A 23,504-nucleotide genomic window follows, 5' to 3' on the forward strand; every position below is an offset into this window, starting at 1 on the left:
AAAATTACCTCTGCTAATATTTATGTCATTAAATTTTCTTTCTTGTGAAATTTGTATCTAATCCATTTTTCCCAGAGGGAGCCTATAGCTTTGGTGAGGATAGATTTGTTCAAAGAGAGATTTCACTTCAGTAAGTAAACAAAATCCGCATTTGATAGGCATCATGAAAGAAAGTAGGGAAGATTTCATTTTCTTGGTCTTGGCAATGATCTTTTCAGAGGAAAAATGCATATGTTTTTCTTTGACCAGGGTGCTTGTATTATTATTGCTTACTCAAGCAAGTGCTTGAATAAAGATGGATATCAATGAACAAACCTAGGATAAATATCAAGCTATGATTTTTCATGCAGAATATCAGTTCATTTGTTAACCTGTATTATTTTTTCACAGAGTTTAACTATAAGCAGCTGTTCACATTTCATCCTAATCATTTTTTTATTACCATAAACCAACCTTGATGCATTTATTCAGCCTAGAGGATTCCATAATGCTTTGTTATCAAACAGTCTCTTCTTCAGAAAGGCCTGAATTTTGCTTTAGTGCTGTAAATAAATTCAGCTCAATGTTACATTTAAGCAGTATAAAATTCCATATATAAATAAAGAACATGCAGCAACACATAATGGACAAGATTTTGGAATAGCAATGTATTCTTTCACATACCACTTTAGTAAAGTTTACTACATCCTTGTTTAAAGGTTTTCAACGTACTGTACTCTATTTGAAGTTGATTCCTGCCAAAATGAAATCAGTGTCTGTTTTGTACTTTGGTGTTCAGTAGGTGATAAAGGACGAATTCCATCTACCCGTGCAACTCCCATCCCATTAAGAGACTGGCTACTGGAAACTCTGGTTTCCTGATTACCAGTGAAATCATTTAGATCACAGAATGTGTTCTGGATCAATCTCTTTTCTTGGGATGAAAAGAAGCAACAGAAGTCTGTACAAAATTATGGTGTCCTTTTTTGTGACTATTATTTCGAATTCTAGCTAAATTATGGATCCAAATCTAGAAACATAGTGTTCACAGATATAAGTGAAATAAAGGAAGAAGATTTATGAAACTGGTTGAGTGGTATAGGACCATAAATGTATTTAACTTCCAGTATCAGAAAGCTCATCAAATAGAGGTGCATTCTGTTAGTATCTGATTCCATACATTTCTGAGTTGTGAGTAATTATATCTGACTTCTGGGGGCAATCATGGGTTTAAAGAATATGAACTGTGTTGATAAATAACTGAAAATAATAAATTCAAATGCGAATAGGAGTCTGTTCTTCAGAAATTTTGGTCGTTCTGACTCAGCTGGTGTAAGCTGAGACTTTTCTTGGCCTTGTTCTTTCAGCAACAAATTCCCATTAAAAATCCTGGGCATTTGAAAAGCACGAGGATGTCAGATTTGGTGGCACTGGTCTTACACTCAGCTGTCAGCCATGATTGAGACAGAGAGATAAATGTACTGATAGTCCTGTGGTAGTGCAGCACAGTAATGAGTTATCCGGTCAGTCAAGAATGCTATGAGATCATTGTATGTTAAAGTAAGAACAACAGATTAATTAGATCAGATCCTCAAGTGCATATGCCTTTTAAGAAATGCCTCTGTCTTCCTCATTAAACAATGCCAGGATAAGCTATTTCAGATGGTAATGTGCTTAACACATACTTTCTCAATGCAGTAGCTGTTCTGTCTTCCCTGTCATGAGGATATATGGATTTCATTTTGTCACCCTGCTCAAGACTGAGAGCAGTAAGGATGTTCTATCTGTTTTCATGGAGGCAGAATAAGGTCTTTACAGGAAAAAGGGGCCTTATATTTGCGCCTTAAAAAAAAAAACCTAAATAAATTGCAGAATAGAAAATTTTAGATAAATTCCTCTTAGCCTTTGACACTTAGTCTACATTTCCCTCATCTTCCAAGACAGATTTAATCAATAGTCCTCTTTTCCGTATACTGGTAAATGTCTGCATAACTTATAAGCCACAGGCATCCAAGACAGACTGAAGGAACAAGCAGTACCTGGTTAAGACAGAAAATAGCAAGTGTTTACGAAAGGTACGATGAAGGTTTTCATGCAGCACAGTTTATCCAACTGTGAAAATATTAGTTGAGATATTACTGAGTGGGTGCTCAGAGCTCTTTTGGCCACTGATCAGGATAAACAGTCCAAGCAGAGGAGCTGACTACAGATTAGTCACATGTAGAGAAGACACAAAAAACTAAATGAAACACGATTGAAGAGAGAGCAGCATACTGGCTGAAAGATTAATCCAGCATTTCCTGAGTTATTTTTCCCTGTGTCATGCTCTTCAGTGAACTCTACACTTCTTCCCACCCTCTCAACTAATCCTAGCTTGCACTGTCCTATGGGTTTACACAACCTACAGTTGCAAATGTTATATCACATCCATTTCTTCACGATACTCTCTGTTTTGAGAGACAGTGGTATAATTGCTAAGAAAAAAAATTAGTGCAATAGAAGGAGGGCACAGGGTTCAACTATATCATCACATCGTTCCACTGAAAATATTATCTTAAAATCCTAGGCAAAAAACCCTAATGTGGCTTTTCTCCTTCATATGAAATCTCCCTCAATCACACTTCCACGACTTTTTCCACACTATGAAAGTAATTCTCACATTTGATTCAATTGTGTTTAAGTTTACATCTCAGAGAGTCTTTCTCAATAAAAAAGAGACTGCTCCCTCAGTAAGTTTGCAGATGACACCAAGTTGGGTGGCAGTGTTGATCTGCTTGAGGTGGGAGTGCCGATCTGCTTGAGGGTAGGAAGGCTCTGCAGAGGGATCTGGACAGGCTGGATCGATGAGCCGAGGCCACCTGTATGAGTCTCACCAAGGCCAAGTACCGGTTCCTGCACTTGGGTCACAACAACCCCATGCAATGCTACAGGCTCGGGGAAGAGTGGCTGGAAAGCTGCCCATCAGAAAAGCATCTGGAGTGTTGGTCAACAGCCGGCTGAACACGAGCCGGCAGTGTGCCCAGGTGGCCAAGGAGGCCAACGGCATCCTGGCTTTGTATCAGGAATAGTGTGGCCAGCAGGAGTAGGGAGGGGATCGTGCCCCTGTACCCAGCACTGGTGAGGCCGCACCTGGAGTACTGTGTTCAGTTTTGGGCCCTTCACAACAAGAAGGACATTGAGGTGCTGGAGCATGTCCAGAGAAGGGCAACGAGGCTGGTGAGGGGTCTAGAGAACAAGTCTTATGAGTAGTGGCTGAGGGAACTGGGGCTGTTCGTCCGGAGAAGAGGAGGCTGAGGGGGAACCTTATCACTTTCTACAACTACCTGAAAGGTGGGTGTAGTGAGGCAGGTGTTGGTCTCTTCTCCCAAGTAACAAGTGATAGGACAAGAGGCAATGGCCTCAAGTTGTATCAGGGGAGATTTAGATTGGATATTAGGAAGAATTTCTTTACTGAAAGAGTAGTCAGGCATTGGAACAGGCTGCCCAGAGAAGTGGTAGAGTCACCATCCCTGGAGGTGTTCGAAAAACATGTAGATGTGGCACTTTGCGATATGGTTTAGTAGGCGTGGTGGTGTTGGATTGACAGCTGGACTTGATGATCTTACAGGTTTTTTACAACCAAAGTTTCTATGATTCTATGACTCTATTATTCTGCACTCATCAGTACTTTAGACTCGCCACTGAATGCCCCTCAGTCATCCCACTGCCATTCAGCACTGTACTCAAAGAACAATTTAAATGGGATTTATTTCAGACAAAGTGAGAATGAGCTTGTTTAGCTACCCTGACAGGCTGGAGAGATCACTGTGTTCTAGGATACTCCTTTGTAGATTAGCTTTTCGCCCTGTTTGGGTCTGGCTGAACACCTTTATACAAAGACAGTATTTTGCCACAATCTAGTCAGCAGTATTTAAAAATACTGTAATAAAATTATGTCCTAAAACCAAAAGAAAGCTGACATATCCTGAAACCCATATGTAATTGGATGCCCTTGTTTGCTCTTGATTTTATAAACAAACTGCTCAGGTACCATTCAAGGTACAACAATGTGAAACATTGGGTACCTTTGGGTTATTTCATTGTCATATATTAGAATGTTCTTTTGTTCCTGATAATTTCAGAAGCTGGAGATCATTCATTACTGCTTCCAATCCATCCAGCATCCCTAAAATATGAGGTATAGCAGTAATATGAAGTAATATTGCACAGAAACCACTGAAATATAAAGCTACCACTAAGATAGTTGTAGTTTTGCAGTGTTCAGGACATGGTCTGCTCAGTGTTTTTCGTATCACAGAAATATACAACTGTAAGAGACCTTCCTCGCAGAATTCACCCCTCAGTGAAATGGGGCATTATTAGCTACACATGGAATGAGGTTATCCCCAAATGTGAAGGATTGCATAGCCTTGAAGGGTAGCCTGGTGTAGTGTTCATTTTCCATTAAGGTATTCTTAATAGGTTTCCTAATTAGGATTTCCTACTTCATTTTCTAAAATAAATACTCCTGTTGTAAATTAAAGAGCGGTGTTATGATTTTATAGTCAAAAGACACAGAGAATCAGCTCTCTAACAAACTTTTGTACATTGGAGTCTCCCACTGTAACATAATATTTGATCACCTTTTTCACATACCTTTAATAATTTTGAGTTTGCCAACACGTGATCATATTTTCAGCTGGGCGAAATACACTATATTTTTCCTCAGCAGCTTCTAATGTTCTCCTATGACAAGCCTGGTTTATGGATTTTTTACACAGAAAAACTCAATTTATTATTTCTAACAGTTGCATGTACATTAATGATGCACTGGTATCTCCATCAGTATAACATACTGTCTCCTTGCTATCCCGTCTTCTAAATATTTCTATAATTAGCAGTGTTTGACAACCTGCTCCATACACCTCCACTTACACATCTATGTCATCACACACGTTTTCATCTGTTACACTCCAGCCTATGTACAACCTTCTACTCTGTAAAATAAACCAGTCCGGTTCAAATCTACTGTGTCTGTCTTCATGCTGTTTAATTCTCAGAACAGGACGATTGCAAGGCACTTTGACTCTATAAATGATTTCCTGTCATTTATTCTTGCTTTATTTGAATATTATTTTAATTTGTAGAAACCAGTAAAGAACTCTGTCATTTTGTTAGCAGCAGCACCAATTATTTTTGCTTAGCATGTTTTTTAATGTGGTTCTGTATTTCACAGTTCGTCATGCTTAAAACACGTTTTTGTAGGTGGTTGCTTTGCTATATGCATGCTGCGCTTCACACAACCATTTTAGAGTGTTGTTTTTATTACAAACAAATCTGTTCTCTGTTGAGCATTTATCACTTGTTTTTACGATCAGTTCATATTTCTTAAGTAGATGCTCTTTTAAGTCTTCAACTGCAAAACACTATTTTAAGATACCCTTTAAATTTCACATGCCACAGTAACGATGACAGAACACAAATGGAATTGTAATTCCCTGTCAGAAGGACAAATATAAAGGAAAATAGTTCAGTAGGACTGTCACTATTAGAATTCCACTTTCATTCCTTTATTAGCCTGTCCAGTAACTCTTCAAGTTCAATTATTTATTTACTCGATACCATCGTGGATAATGTTCTCCTCTGTGGACCATTTTTAGTAGATACGTTATACCTTTCTCATGTCATAATTTTTGGTGGCTTTCCCCAGTGACAGAAAAAATTGTAACCCCCTATTCTCATTCTTTGCCAGGTTTTTGTTTAGATAGAATACTTTGATTACTCCATTATTTCTAAACACTGCATTTTTAATTTTCTAAAGATACTATAATAAAGATACAACTTAGTAGAAGACTGGTATGAGATAATCTTTCAGCTAGCCTGATTTCAAAATATGCACCAAAGCCATACAAAGTTATAATTCCAGTCTAGATAGAGACCATATATCTTGGTCTTGATGACAACAGCAACCAAGTTTTAGGTATAACAATGTCAAATTCTTCTTTCATAATGAGTCTTTTTATTTATTTGTTTGAAGACTTGGGGTTTTTTGTTGGGGTTTGTTAGGTGGGTTTTTTTTTCCTCACAAAACTGCATGTCTACTTGGCATTATTCAGAAAGCTCATTTGAGAGGCCCACAGGACCTTGAATTCCTTCAAGCTTGATTTCTGGCATTAAATCTCTCTTGCCAACTGTAAACACAGAGTTGTATTTCTACTTAGTGAATCATTTTAGGCACTGAATTATCAGTTACTAAACATTAAACTTGAAAAAGGAAGTGGTCCTATACTAAGGTTAGTCAGTGAAAACTGTACATTTGAAAGGTGTAGTTCTATATTCTAAACCGAATCCGCTAAACCAGAAACAAATGGTTTTCTAGTCTCTTGCTTCTAGAAAACCAAACAGAAGCTAGCAATTACTTGAACTGCTCACCATCCGCTACAACATATATCTGCATATGACATTCAGCATGAGTCAGAGGAATAGCTATGTCTGTGAAGTAGATTAGCATTCTTGAGAATTAAAAATCATTTCAGAATAACGCTTCATGTTAAAAATATTGTTCACAATGATATAATGAGGAATTGAGAAGCATTCATGATTTGCTCCTACTTGAGCTCCTACTATCAAAAACTTCAGCATATAGCAAAATCAGGGAATCTTTCCATTAATTTGTTTGATTTGGAGCAGGTCTTCTGGAAAAAACAAAAATAATTTCTCAGTTCCCCACAGATTTTAAATTTTTGTATGGTTGTAACAGATTGTCTTTTTAAATGTCTGATTAAATGTCCATGGAAAGCTATTTAAACAGGTTCATCGGGAACATAAGTCAAAACATATAAAATTTTGAACAAGCACTGGCATCTGTTAGCAGCTATTTTCTTAGCTTGGAAAGTTCAGAGAAGTAAGAGCAGCATAGAAGCTAGTTCTGTGAAAGTTTTGAACATATATTTCAGTAAGTCAGAGGAATCATTCTCAATGGCACAAAAAGGCAGCAAAATATCCTATCATCCCTTGAAAATCAGTTTTATGCTTGTTTTCCATTGGATGCTACTGGAAACTTTTCTTTGTATCTACTGCATAATCAACTTCCAGTATGAAAACTGGAAAGAGCAACTTTTCTGTCTGTAAGGAATAGTTTTTATCAGAAAAATATTTTTACTCAAAAGTAAAATGTTTCAGCACCTTTTTGCAGACCCTTCAGATAAAGTAGAAGAATTTTACTACATTGCTAGAAACACTGTAGGCCAAACTATTTTTTTAAATGAATAAAAAATCCTGACGTTATCAAACTGATTAAACGCCCAATAAAGGCCTGAACTCGAAATGTACCATATATTGGTTATTTTGTCTTGTTGATATATTTCTCTTCTCTGTCACTGTTTATGAGCATATCCCATACAGATTCCACCATAATGGTTGATGCAATTTGCATTCTCTTTTCAACTGAATTTTTGAGATCACACATATTAGCAACAATGTTAAAAAATTAGAGACAAAGAATCTTGACCATCTGAGAAATTCCAGCATTTCAACAACTAAATTACTCCATCTCGATATAGATGATAGAAGAAAATATTTTCAAAGTGGCAATTCTGAAAAAATCAATTTTGAAATAGTAATCTTTTTCTGTTATTTTTGTGATATTCCTAGAACAGAAAGGTTTTGGTTTTATTAAACTATATTTTATATTAATACATTAATACCATTATATCTGCAGTAGTACTGTAGCCCCAGATCTTGTAAAACTTATATAAATTATGGGAACTGTAGGCCACCATGGAGTCCTATTTAAGATTATAAAGACCCAAAGCAATGTACTGAGAGAGCAACACAGTTATGTAGTTCATCAGAGTGTTTTGAAATAACAGTTTAATTCATATAAGAAATAATAAGTTCTGATCACGGTCAAGCAGATTTTAAAGAGTTGAATTAATTTTGAGTTTCATCATCTGAAAAAAATAACTTAAAAAAATTAAAATCCATTAAAAAGTCTAGTTTGTAGAAACTGCATTATGAATTGAGAATATATTGCCACATGAAATTTCCAACCCTTTCTAGTTTAAACATTGTATAAAATGCTGCCTCTGCCAATTAGACATGCATGAGTCCTTCAGCACAAAGCCATTTTGCCATGTGATTTTCTAATGCAAAAGGAACAACATTCATGAAAAGAGCACTGGGTTTGCCAGAATGAATATTTAGTTATTCTTTAGGTTGTCATTTGTGGGTTTATGAAAGAACAAATGTTAAAAAAGAGAGGAAGGCGTTCTCCTGCAAGTAGAGAAGGATAAAGATGATTACAATACAAAGTACAATATAATCATATATTTACTACATAAAACTGGCCACAGAAATACATACATCCATTTTGAGAGTTACAGCAGATGTGCACCTATTTGAAGTGAAGGCCAACAGCTTTCCCCACCCCTTTAAAGGCTTGCCTAAGGGAAAAAAAAACCCAAGAAAATCAAAACAGACAGACACTTTTCCTGTATATGGATCTCAGTTCCCCAGCTACTCAACTTGAGGCTTTTGGGTTATAGAATGGCCTAAAAGAGCTGAAAATGTTCACGAGATGCAGGTAACTGCTTTATAACTCATTTCAACTATTGCATTGCAAGAGTTTTGAAAGTTGCCAAGCAGCAGTAAAAGCCACCCCCACCCCACCTTCTTTTTAAATGTCACCTGCCAATCAAAAAAAGGAAGAAAACTTGTTCGTCCCTTTCACTACCTAATGATTAGGTTACTTGCCTGTGAAATTCCAACCAGGTTCTTCCTCAGCCTGACAGGATTCAAATGCATATTCCCAAATGAGAAATGTGGATGTTGGTGCCCATCGCCATGACCAGATGTGCATTTTCCGTTAAACAGACATAGGCTAAAATTCAGAAAACCATTTGGAGAGGGAAAAAGTACAGGAAGGACTACATCAGCACAGAATAAGTTATGAATGGGCAGTGCATCCCCTTCAAGGCAAGCAAGGAGGTGAATGTACTCAAGCAAAGAAGGGAAAAGCACTCACTTCCTAGGTGAGTACTATTAACATTTTGCTTTTCTGCAAAAAGGAACTTAACATGAGGTCTTTGCACGGTACCTATGCTTGCATCGCCTAGCCCTAGATTATAAAATCCCAAATTGCCCCAAGCATCTGCCTGCATCTCTGAGTAAACTGTCTGCAAGACAGGAATTAAAATTTATATCTGCCTTCTGCGTTTGTTGTGAGCTAACTCCAAGCAGCTGCACACTGGGCTAATTCAGATAAAACATTCACAGATTTCAGCTGCAAAAGATAATCTTTAGACATATAAATTGACATATAATACACATTTACAACGGGCACTTAAGCCTGAAACAGAATCATAGAATAGAATCATACAATGCTTTAGTTTGGAAGGGACCTTCAGAGGTCATCTAGCCCAATCCCCCTGCAGCGAGCAGGGATATCTTCAACTAGACCAGGTTGCTCAGAGCCCCGTCCAACCTGGCCTTGAATGTTTCCACGGGTGGGGCCTCCACTACCTCTCTGGGCAACCTGTTCCAGTGTTTCACCACCCTCATGGTAAATAATGTCTTCCTTATATCTCATCTAAATCTATCCTCCCTTAGTTTAAAGCCATTACTCCTTGTCTTGTCACAACAGCCCTTGCTAAAAAATTGTCCTCATCTTTCCTATAGGCCCCCTATAGGACTGAAAGCCTGCAATAAGGTCTCCTCACAGCTTTCTCGTCTCTAGGCTGAACAGCCCTAGCTCTCACCCTTTCCTCGCAGGAGAGGTGCTCCAGCCCTCAGATCATTTTTGTGGCCCTTCTCTGAATCCACTCCAACAGCTCCATGTCCTTCTTGTGCTGGGGGCTCTGGAGCTGAATGCAGGACTCCAGGTGGGGTCTCAGCAGAGTGGAGCAGAGGAGCAGAATCACCTCCCTTGACCTGCTGGCCACGCTTCTCTTGATGCAGCCCAGAAGGCCAACCGTATCCTGGGCTGCATCAAGAGAAGCGTGGCCAGCAGGTCGAGGGAGGTGATTGAGACGCATATTGGTGGCTCATGTTCAGCTTTCCATCCATCAGTACCCCTAAGTCCTTCTCCTCAGGACTGCTCTCAATCCCTTCATCCCCCAGCCTGTATTGATAGCAGGGGTTGCCCCAACCCAGATGCAGGCCATTGCACTTGGCCTTGTTGAACCTCATGAAGTTCACACAGGCCCACCTCTCCAGATTGTCCAGGTCCCTCTGGATGGCATCCTATCCTTCTGGCATGTCAGCTGCACCACTCAGCTTGGTGTCATCTGCAAACTTGTTGAGGGTGCACTCAATCTTGCTATCTATGTCGCTGATGAAAATATTAAACAGCACCGGTACCAGTACAGGCCCTTGAGGAACACCACTTGTCACCAGCGTCCATTTGGACATAGAGCCATTGATCACTACCCTCTGGCTGCAACCTTCCAACCAATTCCTTAGCCATTGAATAGTCCACCCATCAAATCCATATCTTCCCAATTTAGAGAGAAGGATGTTGTGAGGGACTGTGTCGAAGGCTTTACAGAAGTCCACATAGATCACATCCATGGCTCTTCCCTCATCCACTGATGCAGTCACTCCATCATAGAAAGGCACTAGGTTGTTCAGGTGGGACTTGCACTTGTTGAAGCCATGCTGGCTGTCTTGAATCACCTCCCTGTCCCTCAGCACAGCTTCTAGGAGGATCTGTTCCGTGATCTTCCCAGGCATACAGGTGAGGCTGACAGGTCGGTAGTTCCCAGGGTCCTCCTTTCTACGCTTTTTAAAAATGGGCACAATGTTTCCCTTCTTCCAGTCACCAGGGACTTCGCCTGACTGCCATGACCTTTCAACTATTATGGAGAGTGGCTTGGCAACTACATGAGCCAGTCCCCTCAGGACTCTGGGATGGATCTCATCAGGACCCATAGATTTATGTACGTTCAGGTTCCTCAGGTGGTCACAAACCTGATCTTCCCTTACAGTGGGAGGCACTATATATAAATATATGTAAAATATTAAAGAAGTCTGAGGCTATGATTCTAACTCTAGTGAAAAATACCACTGACATCAGTAAGGCTATTCATCCAGATGCTGCTACCACTAGAAATTTTGAGTGGTGCATTTAGAGTCAACACCTGCCTCCAGAACCCATATCTAAATCAGATTCCTGAGGGAAGGAACATTTGAGATTTGGGGCAGAGCAAAAAACAGCGAGAACAGACCCTCAGATCCTAAGTGTAGCTACCATATAAATTAAATAAATAAGAAAATTAATAGGTTTTTAGACCATGTTATTTGATAGAACCTAATAATGGGCTTTTTAACTGTGATTCTGAAAAAAGTATTACTAATCACACAAGAAATTGCAGAGATATTTGAAGTTAGGCATTTGCGTGAGTGCCTTCAAGACAATTTATTGTACTCTTGCTCATGTTAAATCATTCCTTTACCTTTAAACTCTGCCTAAAGAATATTCTTTATCTATCTATTCTTTCTCCCATCTCAGTATTCTCTCAATATCAGATCCATGATTAAGTATCACTAATTAAAGAATGACTTTGGGGCAGACTGTGGAGCAATAAACACAGACAAGGCTCTTAACTTAGCCTTTACTCTGGAAAAATATTCTATGCTGGACCTTAGATATAGTTCTCCAGGGGTGCACCATGGTTTATCCCAGCAGTGGAGGACAGCCCTTATTTCCAGTCTGTATCTACCAAACTATGCTGCAGATCTCTACTGCCTGTCCTCCTCTACTGCCTCTGAAAGGAAGCCAGGCCAGGCTCAGGGAATACTGCACACCCAGGTCTACAGATGTGAACAAAGATTAGCTCATCTGAATCACAGGGACTTATGCAAGGAAGTTACAACCTTCCTCCAGAACTACTTCAGAATTCTTTTATTCTTAGTACTTCCTTTTCCACATTTAAGTGTGGTTTGAACAGCAAACAAGGATTCCCTGGCCAAAAAGCTCTTAAAATGGTTGCTTTGAAATAGCCAATTATTCAGAAAATGAGGTGACTTCTGCAACAATCTAGGTGCTCTTCTACATGATGAAAGAGTATGTTTTGTTTCTGATTCAGAAAAAGGTCTGCTCCCTAAGAATAGATTAAACTATGAAAGTTTGAACTTTTGAACTAAGGAAAAAAAAAAAAAATCATCTTTTTTTCCAAAATGAGATAAAGTCATACCAGTGTCTTTTTTTAATGAAATCTTCATAAGATGTGATCTCAATAAACAGGATTTTTCAATTAAAAAAAAATTATGAAAAGCTCCTGAACAGTTCAAAATACATAAATTGTGCTACAGCTAAGGATTCTGAATCAATACCTCTCACTATAGTGTTGAGAGCTAAAACAGTGAAACATTTCACAAGTTTACTCAGCTGTTAATAAAGTGTTTCCTAGTCTCAATAGAAAGGCTGGAGGAATAGGGGAAAAGGGATGAGTATTCAATTCTGAATTATCATTAGGCAGGAATGATACTTTTTTTCCATGTTTCAATATTTGTTGAGCTCTATTCTGAATGAATATAGATTTTGGATTAGTCTGAAGAAAAAAAAAATCAATAGTAGCTTGAAAAAGAAATCAATAGTAGATTGATTTCCTCTTGTTATATTCCATAGTTATGACAACAATTTCCAACATGCCTGACAGAGCTGGGCTACTTGACAGCTCCAGGAGAAAAATCTCTGCCTAATTCTCCACAAGATAGCTATCAGCAGCTTTTAAGAATTAAGTCTAGTTATTCCAGGGTTATTGTGTGACAAAATAATAATTAAAGAGCTCATCAGTGTCTCATTTCCTGCCATTGAAACTAGTGACAGTATTTCAGAAATGAAGTACAACTCGACATACAGTAAAGGTCGCAAATCTGGACCTGTTCCAAGCATCTAAATACATATTGAGTGCAGGCCATGGAAAACATGTGCTGGTAATTTCCTTCATTCATCAGCTGTCCAGGAAAACTGCAGAAGTTTGTGTTACCTTGAAGGGACTCATTTTACGAATCTTCTTTATCATGTATAGGACTCTGCTGCCTTTTGTGGAGAGAACCTTCACTGTTAAAGGTTGCTTTTGTGAGTAAAAGTGAAAAAACATTTTAGTTATCCTTTTGTTTTTCAGGATCAGACTTTATGTATAAAGTCATGAACAAGAAGGACCCCACAGGGTTTGTCACTGTGAAAACACAGAACAAAAAGTTGGTCTTAGCTCAGAGTTTACAGCCCTAGCTTTCTGCCACAAACAAAGTAAGTAGACCTGTGTTCATTTAAAAACACACATGGAACTGTGAAGGAAACAAAGAGAAAGAATAGTGTGGGGCCAATTGTGATTTAAGCATGACTGCAAACTAGAAGAATTTTTGCTGGTTCTTCTCAATATGCAAACTGCAACTCATCCAGTGGCCTTATTCCTGAGTCAGTAACTCACCAGTACAATTTCCATGGCATGCAAGAAATATGTAGCAATTAAGAGAAAGCCTGTTCTTCCTTGTCCCTACCACTCCTACCCTAGTGCTCAGGTATGCTGAAGCAGGTTGCACTGATGCCTGTCCATACCAAAAGCTGGCTACAGAAAGGACAAAACAGCCATCCACATCACTTAGACAACTATTGCCTCCAAATTTGCAGAGACAAAACACTTAGTCTCCAAAAGCAACATATTCCTGTTAAAAAGTGTGATGAATAATTTTAAGTGTTTATTTGAAGAGGGCTGGAAATAAAGTGTGAGGGCACTACTTCTGCCATGCAGCTACTGCTGTTGACTTGCTGCTGCCAAGAACATTGGTATGGCCTCAGGTTTTCAGATGTTTGTGTCTATACAGGAACACAAGCACAAGAATTTCTTTATGTTCTTTTCTACTTTTCCTGTTTGCCTTGATAGCTTTATTTCATTATTTTAAAGCCAGTGTGCATTCATAAGGAGTGCATTACCACAATAGTTTTTCCCATGCCTCCATTTATTTACTCAGTTTCCCACAAGAGGAGACATAAATAATTCTAGAAATGGATTGGACTCAGTTCATGTACTAACGATGATATATTTACATACCGAAGATTTAAAAAAAGTGACTTTGCTGTTGCCAGTATCAACATAATCGATAAATAGCTTCTCAGACATGAAAATACATTTACCTGAAGAAGAAAAAAAAGCTTTTTCCTCTTTCTATTGTCCTTTTAACATACTCAAATTAAACATCTCTGAGGGAGGGGAAAAAAGAGAAAAACGCTCTAGATGTAATTGATGTTCTGGGCCAGCTAGTCACAATATGCTGTGTAAGTCCAGTTTCAGTCTTCCTATTTTGCCCACCAAAAAAGGCTTCCATTTCTGTAATTGAATATTGCTCTTCAACTTGTTCTTGGATACATAAAATGGTGTCTTCATTACTAGAAATTCATTGAGAGATACCAATTGCACCACCTGAAAATTCTCTATTTTACAATCCAACAAGAGAAAATAACTTTTAAAAGCTATAAATTCTTTCAGAAAAAAAAAAATTGGAGAAGATATTCTTGTAATACTGATGGAATCCTGTTATTACATACAGATACATGTTTGCATTCACACTCAGCTAGATTCAGCTAGCTTGCCACAATGAATTATTTTAAAGATGATGGAGCAAGCACTTTCCATCTACAGAAGTGAATAATCATTGAATAATCTTCTTGGATGTTACCAGTATTAAATATGTCCAGATTTTGGCTCACATATCTTTGCCTTAATGTCTAAGGTGACAAGTAAATTCAGCTTGAAAGGCACATGAAATACTAGTGTCAGCAAATAAAGTCAATAGATTCAGCAGGACATCCATCAACACCATGCGTTGGTCCTCAAAATTGGATTCTGTATATTTTGTCCTTTAAGCCTCCTACTATCCATTCCCAAACAAAAGGAAGGAGAAACAAGACTGTATTGCTCTGCCTAGGATTCTTTTTTTCTTCTTCGCTTTAAAAAACTATTTCTTGTTCACCCACTTCACTTAAGATTATTATTGAGCATTTACTCTGATGGTAATGACCATGTCATACCCTTCAGCAGTCGTGAAAGTATTTTAAGCAATTGAGTGGCTCATGGGAATGGTAGGGATCCTGCCACCATGTATTTGCAGTTAAAGGAGACAACACACAGGCATGGATATAATGAAAAAAACAACATTTGTCATTCAGTTTTGCTCTACCTTTTACACACATTTTATGTCTGGGTTATAATTATCAACCATTTTACGAATGCAATATTTACTCTTCAAGACAGGTTGAGGGGTATTTGGAGGTAAAAACTCTGTTTCAGGCAGGGACTTAAAAATTAAGACCATGTGCAGTGAGGTCTATTTTGAGAGGCCTAACATCAGGAAAGGCAAATGGGATTTTTTTTTTAATTAATGTTACACATTTATTTGGCTCGAAACCTTAAAGTTGCTGGTAGATATTAGTTGGCCTTTAGAAGGTGCTTAGATGGAACCTGCCTTGTTTTAGCTCCTTGCAAGATTCCAGTCTGTAGATGAGTTTTGCATAGATCAGTGCTGCTTGACCACAACACAGACTCTTCTTCTTTCATATTTCTTGATTGGTATACACTAATTAAATATACATGAACTTCACAGAAAAGAACTATTAAAAGTTTTATAATAATGAAAGTTCTAGCAGAAGGGGAAAAGTGAGATACTTTCTTATTGACAAATAGGTTATACAATGAGTACAGTTTTGCTTAGGGAGATAAATACACTTGTAATAAACTGTTAGGTCTGACAACAAAATGAACATGTCTGGGTCTCTCATGACACTCTAGAAACTGGAAAGGAAACACCCAGTATCAGTAGTCATTCCACGGATTGATATTTTGTGCTAAAGCAATTACCTTAACACGTAAAACACTGCATTTGGATGTAGGAAACATCCTGCAGCAGATAAATTAGAAATTATTTTCACAGATCAGAAATATTTAGTCAGTGTGCTATGTGTCTACGTAGATTTTATTTCTCACCAGGATCAACATGGGACGGCAGATAAGGCCTGTGAAGGCAAAATACTGAATTCTGCTTCAGTGCAAGAGTTCCATGTCTGAGTCTGTCTGTGCATTAACTATCAAAACCGCTGACTGCTACTTATTTCAGTTACATCTGAAGCATTGCCTCTATCAGAAATTGCTCGATTATACTAAAATTAGTCTTTAAACCACATAAAAACAGACCATTAAAATGTTTGTGACTCATTTACATAGTTAATATGAGTGAATCTAACAAAGAAAAATGTGATTTACCCTGATTACAATTAACAATATATCCATTTTATTAGGCAGTGATAAACACTTTATGTTGTACCTCAAAGCTGGTATATTTTAGAGAATGAGCTCTGATAGAACCTGAGAATGACCCTACCAAGCTATATGTCCCTCAGACTCTGCACTAATCAAAGCATCTGAGTGTCAAGAAGTGTGTCTCAAGACAGTTAAAATTTCAGTATAATTTAATTTTAGCCTGGATACTGTCTAATTTTTGGCTGGCAATATCATTGTATTTGGTTAAGGTGTCTACCTCCAGTGAGACAGAGACTGGACAAAAGCCAATGAGAAATCTAAGTCTCACATCCTACTTTCATTTGAGCTGACATCCTGTTCCCTCTGGAAGTTAAGGGGAGTTTCATTCTTGACTTTAGTAGGAAGGATTTAATCTCTGTTAATAAAAGAAGACTTCTTTATTGAGCTACTTTTATTTTGTATCCTGTTGGCTGATACCTTTTTAAAAAGGAAATGAGATCCGTTCAGTCACAGTCCTTAGTTTTGCAAAGCTCAGGGGGACCAATTAGAAGTTGAGGGAAATTTAAACAGCTGTATTTTGCCATTTAACCAAGGAATACTATTTTGTACCAGACACATAAAAAAACACATTTAATTATAACAACAAATCTGCCAGCATGAAGGCAGTCAAAGTAGCATGGTTAAAAAGCAGAATTTTCTAATACAGTACTGTTGTATTCCATGGGCTTTTAAAATCTTACCTGAACTAGTCACATTAGCTAACTGAATATAATAATTTACCATGATTTTCCCTTTCTAAGTAGGGAAAAAACCAATGATATTTATCCATACTTGTTCTACTCATTTACCTGTTAGATTAATTGTGAAATCCAACAGAATTTCACTATAACTGACATAAAATACTGAAAAGCATTTAATGATTCTTTCTGCTAGAGTCCTTCTAAATAACAAAAGGAACCAAGTTCAGTGTTGTTATTTAGTTACATCCTAATGTTTCTTGGACTCTCTACAATCAATTTACTCTCATAGACTGTATGATGTCTCCAGCATGACTAGTCCAGACTCTGGATGAACACTCTCCTGACGTAATAACAAATACTGGTCATCTGCCAAACTGAACTTGCTAGGGCTTCATCTACACTGTAATTGGAATGCAAAAAGCTAGGATCTCCAGGCAGAAAGTTTGCTACAGAAAAACAAAACTCAGAAGGTAGCCAATAAAGGCACTTAAAAGATACCACAAACTTAGGGGGAAAGCTCAGCTGAGATAGAGTTCAGAATATGAGAAAAAGTTAAAAAGGAATCAAACATCACAAGCAAGTATCTTCCTGGCAGTCCACTTTTCCTCAGAGCGATCCCTCCAGAGTTTTTGAACCTCATTATTCCTGTCGTCTTATCTACTTTTACTGGTTTCTTTTTCTCTCTGCTGTTAACAGCTCCTTCAACTATTTTGCCATAATGCAATCCAACAACTGTTGGAAGTGTGTGACAATTTACATGAAATGTTTCATGTTGGTAATTATTTTTTTTTTTTTTTTAATGAGAAAACTGGGGACTAGGGTGGAATGTTTTCTGCCAGCAGAGAATCTGACTTTCTGGAGAAAGTTTTCATTTGAAAAATAGTGGCCAGCTCAGACTCAGGCATTAGGTGAAATCAGACAACCTCTCAGGTAGAAGAATTTTAAAACCCTTCTGTCTCTTCCTTTATGAAATATCAATTAAGACAAGTAAAATACGTCAAAACAGAAGAGCTGGAAATAAGCTGTGCTAAGTACAGCAGCCAAATGTGTAATTTTTGGTATAGACTGTTGAACTGTTACTTTTGCACTTCTCTCAGCAGTCTGATCTAGGCAAAGCAGAAGACCCAAGTGTGCAGTGTTGGGACAAAGCAGAAATAATGAAGTATTACAGCCCAATAGGGAATGTAGGTTAAGGATTTAAACAGACAAAAAAAAGCAAAATGGGAAGGGCTGATGCAGAACAATCTGTCTGCCAGAAAAAGGAGTAGTCAAGAGAGAAAGGCACCTGCAGTAGTTGTGTCAGAGGAGGCTAGCCAGGCCTTCAGCCAGGACAGTAGCCAATCATTTATTAGTATTTCGAAATCTGATTTCAGGTTAGACTTCAGTAAAGCCAAGCTAACAAATCCTGTTCGCTGGATTGAACTCTGAAGCGATCTGGAAAAGAAAATGACATTGTGGAGCTGTGGATATCCCACAGAGAACTTTTAACAATGGCAGTACAATAACAACAAAAAAACAAAAAAAAACCCCACAAAAAACCAAACAATAAAATACAACGTATGCTCTATAAAACTGCATAAAAGTCATTTATATCCTGAAAAAAACTAATGACCTAAAATTATTCAAGCATCTATAATAATAATTATGCAGATCCATTATAGGATACTTAAAAGAATGAAAAACTGTTTTCAATAACAAACATAGCAACAGAAGGGGTATGAAAATATTCTTCTTTGGATCACTTAATCTGTGGAATTATTTCCTTTCTTCCTGTTAGAAATATAATACTGAACTGAATGAAGCCCTGATGTAGAACTGAAAGCAAAGGAAACAGGAAGGAAATCAAGATCCCAAAGGTAAATGGGTGCAGTATGGAGAGAAAAATATAAGATTTAGATCTACAGTCTTACTCTGCAGTCAACTAAAGAAAAGGCAGCCATCTTTTTCTACCTTTATTACCCTTCCCCCAGCTCTAAGATATTAACCGGGTTCTTGATAAGCACAAAAATATTTGATGCATTCGATGGATACATTGAAAAATCTGTAGTTATTGAAACTAGGCCCAAAGTCGGAGACCAACGTCAGGTTTTGGGCACCAGAGTGGCACTGGCTAAACACACAATAAAATTGCCATACTCAGGGTTTAGACAGCTCTGCTACCCTAGATCAGCATATTCTGCTGTGAGGTCCAGGAGAAAAAAAGGTAGCAGAGGTAGCAAGAGGGCAGCCTGCCAGATTAACTTTTAGAAAAGCTTGGAAAACAAAAGCAACAAAAAAGCTATATATAACTGTGTATGAAAGCTGAGATCTTGTAACAATGTAACTAAAGTGCTTGGGATTTTTGAGCCTAGAAGTGTGCTAGAAAAATACTCTCTCATTACACTACAGCTAAGGATGGAATTGGTTCAATTGGTTGCTGTAAGGGCATATCAAGAAATCACCTTTTGTTATGGGTATTTTCATAAGTTGGCTCACTACATTTGTATCTCCCAAAATGAACAGGGTAGGGTCATACAGACATATAAGAGACCAATTTTCTAATTAGAAGGGTGATTAAAAGTTTAATTACAAAAAAGAACAAATATCCAGCTGTTGAGAGCATTCCAAAAGGTAGGTATTATTACAGGAGTAACTCAAACATTTTGCTACTCTACTGCAACATCAGAGGCGTGAGCCTTTCCTGTTCAACTTTCAGATCTTCATAACAGCTCAGCATACAGAAATTGTCTGCTTTTAACATTGTTTCCAGATGTACTCTTGGCCACCTTTCTTCTTCTATTTGGACTGATCTGAATGACCTGAACCTTGGGGAACACAATTATACTCTGGGATAAAAACTGTATTCTCTGCTAATAAAGAACAAAAGGTTGCAAGGCAAAGATATGTGGTGACATAACATCTGAGCTGCCTTTCATCACAGAATAAAGGGCAGCAGGAATTTTTATTACTCCACCCATACTTAAATTTCTATGCACAAACACACTCCAAAATATCCAAGGGGTTAATTAGATGGCTTCTGATTCAGTCTTACAGCACTGAGTGTCCACTGAATCACAAATTACCAATTATGTTATTATCATACTGTATTTTCTTGGAGAAAAATAGACTAATTGGAAAAAATACAACTGAGATAAATAACTAAATCAAAGCTATAGACTTTGCATTTCAACAGTGGTAATTCATCTTTCTGATAGGGCAAGCAGGACACACTCATTATTACGTGGACTATAACCCTAGTATGACGCTAGTGTGTGTGACACATGCTGGTCTGTGGGCAGTGCAATCAGTATGCAACAGATCTGCCCAGAGTCTGCTTTCAGCCCACACTCAAAAGTCTTTGGCCCAACTGTGACAGAGGCTGGAAATGCACTGCAAGAGCCAGGGCAATTAAACTTGGCCACCTCCCAACAACTGTCATTCCCCAGAGCCCCATTACTGCCTCCTGGCCAGACTGCCTCCTCTGTAAAGCCAGACCCGCAGCCAGTACTTGACAGCAGGGGACTGGTGGCTTCCCAGGAAAAAGCATCACTGTTAGTGTATCACAGATCCCAGGAATTATCCCACTGACCCACAAAGACTCCACAAGCTGTAGTTTAAGAAATATTTGACTATTCAAATTTCAAGCAGCTGGATTCCATCTTCCAATGAACCACAAAGCTAAGAATTCCATTGTTAGTTCAGTGGGAGAATATTTCTTTGGACCAAGTGACTAGCCAGTTATAGTATGAGGAATTCTCTGCTGACCTCATGTCACATACCACATACATATCTTTCAACTAATCAAAAGTATATTTCATCACAATAAACTGTGTCAATAAAGAGAACAGCACAATACCAACTGCTAACTAATTTTATGTCAGTCAATCCAGCTCAATAAAGAAGTGAAATCTAGACAAGACAACACCGCTCATTTAGCAGTGCCCCAAGCCTTAGCAGTGTCTACTTTCATTATTGAATTTATTTGTACCATATGTCAGTTGCCATTTTACAACTATTTTTACTTTATGTCTTTTACTGTATTGATTGTTCGGGCAATCTATTCCAGACAAAATTAATTCATGCTACACTACCTGTGGATGAACTTCGAGCTACTTGGTGTATTAGAGGAATAAAATGCTGAAGAAAGGGCTTCATCTTGCTGGCAGATACCAGGCTGTTTTTCAGAGTGAGTGTTCACTGGGACGAAAACCAGTCCCAGTCTGCACTGGAACTAGCAATCTTGCAGTGAGCTCAGAAGCAGTCTGACTCTCTTGTCTCTAAGAATTGTTCTTATAAAACAAAATTGCTTCCTACTTTTGATGCTGGAGTCTATGGGTTCTTCATAGAACCATTCATGTGCAGCTTGCTGAAAATCATAACTATTTAGATCACTGTCTGCAGCTTCCAGCTTCTCTTACATGTGACTACATATGAATTCAGTGTTACATAAACATCTAAAATGAACCCTCATCAGCATTCAAAAGTGGCATATTAAAATCTCTTGACATTTTAAATTTAAGGTGTGATACACTAACTTTTTGAAAATTGACTTGAAAAGGTACAGCATCTTTTACTGTAAATAAATCCAATTTGATTATTCAAACAATTATCCTATCTATCACTGCTTTTCGTTTATTCAAACAAAAACATTGCTCCTTCCAACAGAAGGCCGCTATGATGTCAAATACATGTCACATCTCCTTTTAACAACTGATGATTTCTTTTCCCTAAGGGCAAATATTAGCCCCTGAACACCATAAAGTTAGTTTGCTAGAAGTATTACTATTTAGCTCACTAGGAAAACACACAGAATTTTCTTCTCCAAGCATTTGAAAAAAATTGATTCAGATAATACATCTGCTGAAAGTGAACATCATTATTCAACTATCTATTACAAATACAGGTATTGTTGCATTGCTCAGGTGGAATTAGAGGATAGCTTTCCCTCTTTATGTCTGATTTCTGCACCATAACTTTTTTTCCTTATTGAGAAGGTAAAGCTGAAAATACATGCACTCTCCTGACAGTGGAAATCTCTCCCTTCAAGAAAGAGGTCAGCAGTTTGCAGCTGTGCAGTCAAGTATGAATCTTTCAGAAATACTTCCTAAGTATTCTTTTTTTGCTTGTTGTTGGCTTGTTGGTTGTTCTGGGTTTGGTTTGTTTGTTTGCGGGGGTTTTTTTTGGTATGGGGAACAATGTTTTCAAAAGTCAAGAAAGAAACAGTTGCATCACCATAAGGAGTTGTAGATACTAGGAACCACAGTCCTTGTCTCATTTTTTGATAGCTACTAAGACAACCTTTCACATCCACCACATCCCTGCCCCAAGAAAACTTCAGCAAGTGTTTGAGAGGGTATGAAGATTTTTCATAGCACTGCACTTCTGAGCAGACACAGAGACTGATGACAACTGAGGTCATGCATCAGCCAGCTCCCATAGCATTTTACCTGGCTGTCTGAATTACTGTTGCCAAAAATAAAAGCATAAAAGAGAAGCAGAGGGTAGTGCTTGAAGTTGATTGTTTCCTGCCCATGCAGCTAGAGTGCTAATTTTGGTTTGTCTTCAGAAATTAAATAGGATGATATGTTTTCAAGAGGTGGGTAATCAAACACACTAGACAAAAAAGTCAAAGTGAGTTGGGTAAGTAAACAAAATCTATCAAGGGAACTTAACTCCTTGGCAGTGGTACCAGTGGATTCCAGTGGAGTTTGTGTGTGGAAAATTGGACTCCAGGGCCCAAAGGGATTAATTTTTCATATTTATTTTACTTTCCTGTTGCAGATTTGGAATTTGTGCTGTTAAGTCTCTCACTCATTTTCTTTCTTCCTCCAAGAATTGGATAGCAGGTCAGAAAAAAAAAAGAAAATACGTACTAATTACACAGTAAGTTGGAAGACTTCCTTTCAGCTTGCTACTATAAATAGGACAAATGGAGCAATTGACATTATTCATTATCAGAAAGGAAATTATTTCTGTGATAAGTCCACATATGAAGTCTTTGTTCACAACCATAGCTGTTTTAGTTTTGTGTACTACATTATCAGAAGAAATGAACTCTGGATCCTCTGCACAACAGGTAGTTGGAAGAAAGATGGCAACTTTCAGATTGACAATCTTTAGAGAAATATGCAAATCTTGCAGTATGTTTTTTAATATTTTATTTGAATATATGGTGGTTTTAGGGCCTAAGCATGTCTCATGTTTAAAGTGGAGTTTTGCTGCGAAAAATCTTGTCTAGTCATTTCATGGAATCATAGACTGGGTTGGGTTGGAAGAGAACATCTAGTTCCAATGCCCCACCATGGGCAGGGATACTTTCCACTAGATCAGGGTTTTTTTGTTTTGTCTTTTTTTCCACCCTTCCTGACAACCTGGGGACAGACCTTTAAATATTATGGGGCTTTTTATGAATTTCACTTGCTTTTCTTACTATGAGAGAGGTTACAAAACAGTGTACGTATGTATTCCTAAACTTATCTTCAAGGGAGTTAACAAGAATATCAAGGGATGTGCAACAAAACCATCACTACATTTAGCAACACTGCTAATGATGTAGTTTTACTAGGCCCAT

Source organism: Opisthocomus hoazin, chromosome 6 (genome assembly GCF_030867145.1).
Source record: "Opisthocomus hoazin isolate bOpiHoa1 chromosome 6, bOpiHoa1.hap1, whole genome shotgun sequence".
Lineage (NCBI taxonomy): Eukaryota > Metazoa > Chordata > Aves > Opisthocomiformes > Opisthocomidae > Opisthocomus > Opisthocomus hoazin.